This window comes from Canis lupus, chromosome 26, assembly GCF_048164855.1.
Source record: "Canis lupus baileyi chromosome 26, mCanLup2.hap1, whole genome shotgun sequence".
Classification (NCBI taxonomy): domain Eukaryota; kingdom Metazoa; phylum Chordata; class Mammalia; order Carnivora; family Canidae; genus Canis; species Canis lupus.
In genome coordinates, this window is record NC_132863.1 from 3,062,078 (window position 1) to 3,073,658 (window position 11,581).

At 47.8% G+C, this 11,581-nt stretch overlaps 1 long non-coding RNA gene across 1 annotated transcript in view; it reads right to left on the reverse strand.

Annotated features, from left to right (window-relative positions):
- Positions 1–11,334, reverse strand: part of LOC140617823 (uncharacterized) — a 28,290-nt gene extending 16,956 nt beyond the window's left edge. The window contains exons 1-2 of the long non-coding RNA XR_012017964.1: positions 10,890–11,334; positions 10,540–10,731 (exon numbers count right to left, since the gene is read on the reverse strand). This is a non-coding gene — a long non-coding RNA (uncharacterized lncRNA). The remainder of the gene's footprint in view (positions 1–10,539; positions 10,732–10,889) is intronic.
- Between the last annotated feature and the right edge of the window lie 247 nt (positions 11,335–11,581).

Here is an 11,581-nt window from a genome sequence, read left to right on the forward strand (position 1 = left end):
GTCCACAATAGCCTAACTGTGGAAGGACCCTCAGTGTCCCTCGAAAGATGAATGGATAAAGAAGATGTGGTCTATGTATACAATGGAATATTACTCAGCCATTAGAAATGACAAATACCCACTATTTGTTTCGACGTGGAGGGACCTGGAGGGTATTATGCTGAGTGAAATAAGTCAATCGAAAAAAGACAAATGTTATATGGTCTCATTCATTTGGGGAATATAAAAATTAGTGGAGGGGAATAAAGGGAAAGGAGAGAAAATGAGTGAAAATATTAGTGAGGATGACGAAACATGAGAGACACCAAATTCTGGGAAATGAACAAAGTAGTAGAAAGGGAAGTGGGCTGGGGGTTGAGGTGACTGGGTGATGGGCACTGAGGAGGGCACTTGACAGGATGAGCACTGGGTGTTATGCTATATGTTGGCAAGTTGAACTACAATAAAAAATTTTTAGAAAAAGATATAAGTGAATCAAATGAACACTTTTTATACCTTGAACTTACACAGTGTTACAGTCAGTTACATCGTAATAAAGCTGAGTGGGGGAGGGAAAAGAACTGAAAGCCCAGCTTGTGGAAAGGATCACATATGAGCACACTGAAATCATGAAGGATGAAAGCACATATAATATTGGAGATAATGACAGCGAGTCTGGATCTTTAATGATCTGAAAATAGAACAGTACCCTCCATTACAACATAGCATGGCTAGTTCCATTTTAATTTTTAAATTTAAATTAACTGTCCTTAAATAAAGTTTAAAAATTTCTTCCTTAGTTGCAGTGACTACCCTTCAAGTGCTAAATAGCCATTTGCCGCAGATGGCTACCATATTGCACAATGCAGAGCAGGATTATCTCCACCATGGCAGAAAGCTCTGGTACAGCGGCTGGCCTAAAACGAAGGGAAGTGATCTGGAGGAGAGTGTGAAGGCAACAGTAGTTGAGGGTTCTTGCTTTGGGAATAATGTGGGCAAAGGACTCGGGTTTAAATGTTATCAGATCCTCCTCTTTCCTCCTGCTGCTTAGCTGGTCCCTACTGCATTGAGAAACAAAACTGGAGGTCAGGTATGGTCAATCTGGAAATAGCTCTCTTCTCAAATATCTTGGTGGGATTATCCCAGCCTGAACTTTTCATTTACTTTGAGCTTGAGCTGCCTTAGAGTGTGCCATTTTTAATGGAATATTTCCTGGGTTTCATATCTCTAAGCATCTCAATTGCTCTGCATTTCTGGTGCACTCTTGAACCAGCATGGCTATTCTTCCCTGTTTAGGAGGGAGTGAACATTTGGCAATTCCTGCATTTACCTGAAGAGCTGGGTGATCCTCAAGCTGCTCCATGGGCATGATGATGGCATAGAATCCACAGAGTAATGTCTCAGGGTTGCTTTTGTCCAAAGGGTGACATGAGGGGATCGAAGATAGAAAAATAACCTGAACAATTGAACTCAAGAGTTTATTTACTTGAAGACTGAAGATAGGGTAGCCTAGAAATGGTTTTGGAATTACTTTGCAGAGGAAGTACAGACCATTGTTGCTGCCAGATAGAGGTGTTCAGTGTAGAGTCTCAGGTTCCCCACCTCCCACTGGGGCCTCCTTTTCCCCAGATCTGGGGCCCACCCCTGACTGGCCTCTGCCACAGAGACCTCAGCTCAATTCTGTGAATTTCCAGGAAACAGAAGTCTCAAAAGGAGGTTCGAAGCTGCCCCTCCTACTCAGCCACACCCCCATTAGTTGTGTACATGGAACACCTTGGGAGGTAGAAGGACATCCTGGGCTCAGGCAACAGAGGGTGTTACCCGTGACCTAGGCAGAATGAAACCAGTAAGGGTGGGTATCCCAGGCAAGAGTAGGGTGGTGAGGGAGTTGGGCTGCGGGATGGACAGCCAACCCCAGGAAATAGGTGTGCAAGCCTCTTCCAGAGCATCAAGACCAGCATCAAGATCCATCTTACTCTAAGCCAGTGAGCTTCTGATTCACCATCTCACAGCCCTGCTACCGCATGGCCACAGTGACAAGAAAGGACTAGAAAGAACAAGACAGCCTCAAAATGGCCATTCAGCCATCAAAAGAGGGTCATGGAGGTAAGGACTAGGCAGGCCCTCCTTCTAGGCAGAGAGAAGGCTGGGCAAGCTGCAGAAAGGGTGTCAGCCTGGAAAAATATGAAATCTGGAAGGGAAAAGAAAATAGCTTGAGTGAATTGTGGGTTTCCGTAAGGGACTGAGATCCCACTGATACTGTGTGCCTTGTAGGTCATTAGGAACACTGATGCCCAGTCAAGGGCAGCAGCATCTACAGAAATAAAAAACAGTGAGGGCACTTGGCTGGCTTAGTTGGAAGAGTCAGCAAATCTGGGTCTTGGAGTCATGAATTCAAACCCACGTTAAGTGTAGAAATTAATATATATATATATATATATATATATATATATATATATATAAACTTTTTTTAAAAAAGTAAAAAAACAATAAAGCCTTTACTTATAGTAACTAAGATATGGAAACAGCCTAAATGTCCATCAATGGATGAACTGATAAAGAAGATAGGGCATATATATGATGGAATATTATTCAGCCATGAAATAAGAAGGAAATCTTGACATTTGTGACAACATGGACGAACTTGGAGACATGCTAAGTGAAGTAAGCCAGGCAGAGAAAGACACATACAGTATGAGGTCACTCATACGTAAAATTGCTTTTTTTAAAGAGCCAATCCCACAGAAACATGGCACAGAATGGTTGCTACCAAAGACTGGAGGTTGGGTGAATTGGAGAAATGTCAGTCAGAGGGTACAGATTTCCAGTTATAAAAGAGTAAGTTCTGGTGATTTTAGTTGACAATACTGGGTTGTGTCCTTGAAAGTTGCTAAGAGAGTAGAAATTTGCTAAGAAAGTAGATCTCAAGTGTTCCCACTACAAAAAAAGAAAAAAAGGAAAAAAAAAAAAAACTATGTGAGGCGATGGATGTGTTAATTAACTTGATTTTGATAATCATTTTGTAGTTTGTGTGTATATCATATCATCACATTGTATGTGTTAAACATATGCAATTTTATTTGTCAATTATAACTCAATAAAGGTGGGGAGAAACCCAGTGAAGGCTGTTCAAGGTATGCCCCTCTTCTTTCCACGGGCTTGCACTTCCATTCCATCTTTTCTCTTCTCCATGTTGGAGGTATTTTCACAGCGCTCATCTCAGCACTGATATTAGGGGTGGGGGAGGAAGTAGGTCAATCTGATTTCACCCACTTATCCTGAATCACAGACAGCACTTGGGGAGCAGGTGCATGAAGGACCCAGAACTCCTAGGTGCACAATTTAGAGGTTTGGGGAATTCTAAGATGAGATTCTTCATCTTCAAAAACCAAGCAGCTACCTGAGGACCCAAGGCACTCTCAGCAGTTGTAAGAGGGACAGGGGGCCTGTCCAGCATGGGGGTCAGCAGGCTGCTGCTCCACTCCCTGGCCGCGTGGGTGGGATAAGAGAACACCTGTAAATTGTCTCCCCTTAGTCGGAGTTGGAGGCTGTTCGCACAGCCTACTTCTTTATTGGGCCTGACCTGCGGTTCACCGGTCAAATGCCCAGTGGACGTGTTGAAGAGGTAAGGCTTGCATCTTGGCAGAACTGGCCCCTGCAAGGTCTGTGGGCTTTTCCCGCAGGGTGGGGAGCCTGGGTCAGCACCACGCCACCTCACAACTACGTCCTCTGCTGCCCTCCGCTGCTCACGCTGCTTGATTGCAGCTGGTGCAGGCCGCCGGTGGAGCAGGGAGCTTATAAAACTATTCTGCCTTAAACATGATTTATTCCTGACCTGCCTCTGTACATTGCTTTATTGGCATAGATCACCTTGCAGTAAGCAAACCTCAGTGACACCCCCTAGAAACTGAGGAACAGAGTCAGGCTTCCTTTCTGACCTGGGCCATGACCTCCTGCCCGGTCAGTGACAAGTGGGGGGATTGCAGCAGCCGTTTAGGCTAACCATGGTCTCTGAAGCTCTTGCTGACGTGTTAGTAAGAGTGGGACACATGGTCTGGTCTATGCAATAGGAGGTCAGATGGTGGAGTAAGAAAACAGGTTAGCACTGGTCTGAACAAAGGTCTTCTCTGTGGCCTTCCTGCTCTCTGCACGGGCTCTCAGGGCTGATCATGTGTGACTCCAGGAACTCAAAGTTGGGACCTTGTAGTCCTGTCTGCTGTTTGGATAACAAGCACTTGAGTCTGGGAGCGTTTGTCAGGCAACCACTGAGCCATTGGGTGGCGTACACAGACCAGCACGTAGCTGCAGATTCTGTGCCTACATGAGACAGTGAGCCAACTATCCAGATACCAAGGGTCATCCCATCCCCAAGGTCATATGCAGTCCTATTGTGTGTGGGGCTTCACTCCCGGTGCTCAGGATAAGACAGGATTCAAAACAGTCAAAATGTGAGGGGCTTTATCTTTGCATTTATATTTCACCGGCTCTTCAGGGGGCTGTTGGAAACACCCAGCTGCCTGACAGCCAGGGAGCTATGTGGCTTAATTACAGCCTCAAAGAGAAAATGACACCTCTGTTCAAAGAGCTCTCTCAGGACAATCTAGGAAAGGGGTCCTCGCTCTCCACACCTGGGCTCTGCGTTGGCTCACAAAATCCGGTGCACGCCCCCTGTTCCCCCAGGTGGGGCAGCACAAAGGTGAGGGCCGGGGAAGGCCATGGCCCTGACATGGTGCGAGGCCCTGCAGCCACTGTCGCCAAAGGACAGACAGAGGAGTGAATGAGAACTATTTCCCAGACACACAGAGAAGATGAATTACACTTCACTATTCACCAGCTTAATGTGGAAAGGGTCCCTGGTAATTAAAAGAGCTCATCAGGTTTTCAAAGGTCATCAATATCACGGACACGTAAGGGGATTATACTTTCTGTTCTAGACCTCATCTTCAGCTGTTAGGATGAGGTGCTCTGGCTGTTTATTCTCCCCTGGTCAAGAGAGCACCAGACTGCTGGCTGCCTACCTGGGGAGGAATAGAGGGACCCAGAATTAATGCCAGGGCCTCAGCACACGCCTACCAAGCTTTTGAGAATAAACTGTACAAATAATGTGCCCCTCCCACACTGGCACTATACCTTACGAGTGTATACAGCTCTTGGTGTTTTTGTTGTTTTTTTTAATCACCCTAAGTGCTGCTAAATTCATATTAGGTCTTTTTTTCGTTGCCTTTTTTCACTGAGTGATAATAAAATATACATGTTTGTTATGAGATCCATCCCACAGTTTTTGCTTGGGAACCATATTTCTTAATTTCTCTTCTCAACTGGGTTCCATTTAGATTTGGCCAACGGGAAGCTCTGCCAGGAGATAAGCCAAGAGGAAGGGACCAATCCCAGCCTTTCTCACCCTCCTCTTGACCCCTGACCTCCAATTTCTAATAGAGACCAGAGTGCCCCCATCTAGGTGCTGTGGCCACTGGGAGACCCTGGCCCTGGTTCTGCTAACACTGCCTTGTGCTGCGGCTCCACAGCTCTAGTTTGATAAGCCGCTATCACTGATTTCTGGGATGCTGACTTCCATCATGTTTGTAACTAGTTCCCTGTATCAAATTCCTCCTGTGACCACCTGGTGTGGGCTGTTTCCTTGAACAAACTTTATTAAGACAACAAATGACTAGAGCATACATTTTTGGATGTCAAAACGGATTTCTCCTCAGTATTCGGATGCCTCAGGAGCCACTGGCACCTAGACCATCTTAGCACCAGACAACACACTCTTTCAGATTCAGAGAGTAATGTTCTCACCTCTGCAATTTAACTTCCCCTCACCAGCTTTAGAACCTTAGGCAAGTGGTACAGGTTGAGTTGTGTCTCCCTACCTAAGGTCTGTTGAAGTTCCAATCGACAGAACCTGAGAATATGCCTTTATGTGGAGTGAGGGGGTCATAGATGTGATCATTTAAGATGAGCTCATACTCCAACACAGTGGGTCCCCATCCAATGACTGGTGTCTTTACTATAAGAAGATGGCCATGTGAGGAACAGCATGTGAAGATGAAGGCAGAGCCTGGAGCCATGCGTGTCTAAAAACTAAGAGATCCTCAAGATTGATGGCAATCCCCAGGAGCTAGGGAGTGGCAAAGACAGATTCTCCCCTACAAGTTCCAGAGGGAGCATGACCCTGTCAACAACTTGAGTTTGTACTTCCAGGCTCCAGAAGGGTGAGTCATTACCTTTCTGCTGTTCTAAGCCACCCTGTTCATGAAACTTGTTGCAGCAGCCCTAGGAAGCTCCTACAGCAGCACACTCACCTGCCCACCTTCGGTCAGAGGTGGTCCTGCCCTATGCATTTCCTGGGTTGAAGGGAGTTTGACTATGAAGCAGCATACAAGCGGGGTAGTATTGTCATTCCCTAAGAAGACAGGAAGAGATCCTTTTGGGAACAGAAGCTGCATGGGGAAGCCCTCACTGCCGGGAAGAGTGAGCAGAGGGCAGGTGCACACTGCCTAGTGCAGGCAGATGGGTCAGAGGGAGAGGGAAAGATGACAGGAGGACGAGGACAGAGAGTTGCAGCCACCATCTTTGTGAAGCTCTCAGTTCCAGATGAGATCCAGTCCACACTGGGCCTTTAAAGAAGTTATTGGCAAAAGAATGAAAAAGACAGGGGCCCACCATCAGAGTGTGGATGGCGGGCATGGCCGGCTTTGGGGAGGAGGCCAGATGCAAGAATGAGTCTGGAAAGACCTTGGAACTGGAGTTGCCTGTACTAGGGTGACACCCATCAGAGAGGCCAGAGGCAGCCTTATGTACCCAATAGCTGGCTCTGCTTCCAACATGAAGGGTACTGGCCTGAGGATCCACGGCTCCCAGTGGAGGTGGCAGGTGCAGAGATATGGGAGTGGCACCCAGAAGAAATGGCCTGGTGCAGAGGATGTTGGTGACCACATGGGACCAAACTGCCCCTGGGGACTCCTGGAGAGGTACTGGTGTGGGGAGACCTCAGGAAGTAGTGGCCTATGTGAGCACTGACTAAAAGCCAGCAAAAAGTGTCGTCAGTGTCAACATGACTGAGTTGTACCTGCAGGGGTGAGGTGTGGAGAAAGTGTGTACCTGCAGCTTTCAAAGCCATGGTTAGTTACACAAGAGGGTTAATGAAATACAGAAAATTAAGGAAGCTTAGAACTTGGCAGATTCCTGCAGAATCTTATTTGGGGATCCCCAGAAGTACATTAGTATGGGGGGACTTGTTAGGAAACGTTCCCAGAGCTCAGAAAGAGGGAAGGGGGGAGGGGAGACCCAGCAGGGAAAGAGCTAAGCCACCGGCAGGGCTAATGTGGGTCCCTGAGGCTACTGTTGGCTCCGGTGTAAAGGAAACTGGAGACAGGGTCATTCTGGTCACATCTGCAGAGACCCCCTCAGCAGGAGCTGGAGCATTTTATGCTTGATGTACACTGGAGACTTGGGCTTGCTGAGAAAGATATGCCCCTTGCTAAGCAACTAAAAAGTAACCTTTCAGCACTGGAATGTCATTCCTGGTACAGTGTCTTTGTTTACCTGGGGCCTTGGGCCACGCCAGACCGTCTGTGCTAGCAGTGTGATTTATGGTGGGGGCCTTCAATCACACAGTATCAGCTTGACCTCTGGGAGTCTGGAGATTAAGGTCAGCCTCGTGGGCAGGCACCTGTGTCTATGTGACCCACCACCACTAAAAACCCTACAGTCCAAGGCTCCGGTGAGCCTCCCTAGTCAGCAAATACTCCACACGTGATCACTGGGAGAATAAGCACTGACCATGGAGTGCCACTGGGACATCACTTGGAGCTCTCCTGCACCCCTGCACCCACCTAGGTGCTGATTTGGATCCGTGTCCTTGCACTGTAACAAAATGTAACTACGGATATGATGGCTTTTCTGAATCCTGTGAGTCCTAGTGACTCATTGATCTTCAAATTCATCTGTCACTAGGTGAGGGCTGTCCCAGCTCCCCATGCAAGCAAGACAAGCAAATGAAACACAGGTGCTGGTTTTGAGAGTGGAAGCACCTGGAAGGGTCACCCAGAGTGTGAAGTATCCTAAGGATACACAGAGTATTGACGGGATGCCACTCACTCCACTGGGGCGGAATGTCACACAGGTGCTTCTGGCTCCCAAACCCCTATTCTTGCCAGCATCTGCTTTAGGACACGGAGAGTCACTTTGGCTATCTAATATGAAGAAATCAGTGTGCACAAGGGCATCTGCCATAACTGATGAGAATCTTCATGCACTAATCAGGGACCCAAACCTTTCCCCAATAGCTAGAAGCAGAGAAAGCTGCCTATGACCTGCACATCTGGTTCTGATTAGTTGGCTTTGGAGCATTGCTTTCCATATGACAGCGAGTTTTAGGATCCCTGGGGGCTGGTCAGCACCCTGTGATAGCACACCCACTTCCAGTTTCTGATTCTCAGCCCCCAGGGGCAAGGGGCAAGCACTGCATCTCTCACTGGCTCCTGGGTAACACTGCTCCTGCTGTTGCAGGCCTGTCATATGCTTGGAAAACCATTACTTTAGAGGTCCAGGTATGTACGAACTCTCCAGATGCCAATTCTTTCTCCTGGTAAGGAATATAGTGAGCAGGGGTGAGCCAGGAGAGCGAAGTGCTCACTGTCTACCCACCTTTTCCACAGAAGCAAATCCTTACAGGGAATAAAGAGGAAGAGCTGCTAAGAAAATGGGGATTGGGGATCCCTGGGTGGCGCAGCGGTTTGGCGCCTGCCTTTGGCCCAGGGCGCGATCCTGGAGACCCGGGATCGAGTCCCATGTCGGGCTCCCGGTGCATGGAGCCTGCTTCTCCCTCTGCCTATGTCTCTGCCTCTCTCTCTTTCTCTCTGTATGACTATCATAAATAAATAAAAATTTAAAAAAATATTAAAAAAAAAAAGAAAATGGGGATTGGACTCTCTATTCACTTTGGAGACAGGGAATTGGGTGCAGGGAGGTTATTTGAGATGTGGTCCAGGAAGCACAAATGAAGGAGAAGGGAAAAGAGACAGGCAGCTGAGGAAGAGCATGACCAGGTGTCAGTAAGCAGGTGACCAGGTGACCACTCTGGTCGCTGGGAGCCTAATCATGTTTGAGAAAGCATGGTGGCCACACCTGGGAATCATCCCACTGGAGAGTTGGAGCTACGTCTTTTTGTCACTCAGTCCTACCCCACTCCACCTCATAGCCCCCATTCAACCCTATGGCAATGATGCCAGTTTCTGTGGCAAGGGAAGCCCCGGGGCAGAGAAGACAGGAGCAGGGCTGGAGCTGGGAAGGTGGGCTGGAGACATATTTCCTAGATGAGGGTGAACTCAGGCAGGCTCATAGGATACAGATTTGATCGACCAACCAAGTGACAAGCAGCATGACCTTTCTTTGCAGTGAGATGCTTATAACCCTTGAAGCATCAATAGGAGGGTAGCTACTGCCATCCAGAGAGTGACTGTCTTGGATTCTAGCCCAGAGAATACCATACACTAAAAGGCAGGGAAACACTGTTCTCTCCATTATAAGCACAGGCCTGGTGCAGTGAAGAGAAGGAGTATCTGTGAGGATCCTTTCACAAACTCTAACACTTATGCCCCCTTGCTCCAGATTTATTTCCAAAATTGATGAAACACACCATTTTAAAAACTTGTTCACTTTTGATTTTGTCCTGGATTCAAACTGTTTCAAAACACACATTCATTCATTCATTCATTCACTCAACTTTTTTTTTCAATGTCTACTCTGTGTCAGCACAAGGTTAAATGTTGGAAGCAGGGAGCTTATGTTCTAGTGCAGAGAACAGATAAGTAGCTGTACAAACAAGTCAATAAAATCATTACAGATGGTGATACATAATTTGAAAGAAGTAAACAGGGCCACTTGAAAGAAAGTTGAGTAACTTGCAGTGGGGGTGGGGTGGGGGGACAGCTTCAGACAGAGTTATCAGTCAAGGCCTCTGAGAGCATAGCATTTTAGCTGAAATTTGAAGAATGAGAAGGTGCCAGCCACCAAGAGATCCAGAACAAGAACACAACACAGAGAGAAAGCAAGTGCAAAGGCCCTGGAGTAAGAAGGAAATAGATATCTCGGGCCATCAAGGACAGGGGGGAGTCTGAAGCCATGTGACAGAGAGCAACAGGATATGAAACACATCTAGAAGGGAAGGAAGGATCTCCCAGGAAACAGGGACCACACTGGCTATTTCAAGCCGAGAGAATTCAATACAGGGAATTCGACACACAGGGGCCGGGGGCCGGGGGTGGGGCGGTGAGCTCAGGAGTGAAATAAGAAACAGTGACAAATCCAGGTATTAATAATGCCAAGAACTGATGCCATCCCTCGCAGGCGCAGCGGAAGGACAACGTGGTGCTGTCAGAGCCCAGGTTCTCGGCTGGACAGCAGGGAGACAAAGAGAGGGGACCTTCTGGAGGAGCAGAAGCCACGGTCGGGAGGGCCACTGCTGGAGATGCCACATGACACAGGAAGACACAGGGAGAAGGGCCTTTCTCCACCAGCCCATGTCTGCCAGTACCTGCCCTTGGCTGAACCTACCATTTCTGCTGCATGAGAAATGCAGTTTCCATGGTGCAGAGGAACGGAGAGGCGGGGAGGGGAGGTGTAGCATGTGCGCCAGATGTCCCTCCTTCCTGCTCAAGTCCAGATGTCCCGGCCTCAAGGCATGGCCACAATAGGTGCTTCATCAATGTTTATCGGATTTTCCACTTTTCACAAAATGGGAAAAGCCTGAGCAAAGGACGTCAGGGACATTATTCATCCTGCTTGATATCAGTATGATTTTCTACAGCCTCAGCCAGCCCATCTGGTCATTTACTCTGTTTACCCAATTAATCAGGAGTGTGTTTGTGTCACTGAAGATAGAGAGTTATAAGCTTTCCACCTACCTTGTCTTGGCCACTCGTCTATGGATGCTGTTTGGTTAGCTCTCTGTCGCTAAAAGTTGTCCCCCATAGCAACAGGGCGAGGGACAGCTCAACCCTCTCAGAATCCAGCTTGTTAAGTCAGAGCTCATTCCACACACCACAGAATCCGTCCACACTGAGATGGGGAGTTGACCCATTTTATTACTGGCGGGTCCTGCCGTGTTTGCAATCAGTACTGAATGCTTTCACGGCCTGTGTTCCGCTCCTTTGCCCAGTTCCCCCGTCCCCATCTCCAATGGTTGTGTGCAGTAACTCGCTCGGACAAGCTATGGCTTCATTTTCCTGCTGTGATCCCCTTTGTGATTTCAAAAAGGTTAATTCATTACTTCGTAGAATATGTGAAATTCAACAAAAATATTGCTTTTCTTACTAAGCAAACTAAGCCCAGTCTAGCTGGGGATATGACTTAACAATCGTAGATTTCTGAAGCCCTGATGATGTGGCCACGGAGAGCAAGGAGCTAGAACTGCCTCCATGGTGATGTCACAGCTGCCAAGCACAGCTGTGCACTCAACCATGCCAGGCCCCCGGTTGCCGATCTCTAGAGCTTCAGTCGGAGAAGTGAACCCAGGCAGACAACGCCTAGTATGCACCTGTCACTCCTTGCCAGCACACGGACAGGGCGACAGTGGGGGGCAGTGCACAGAATCAGC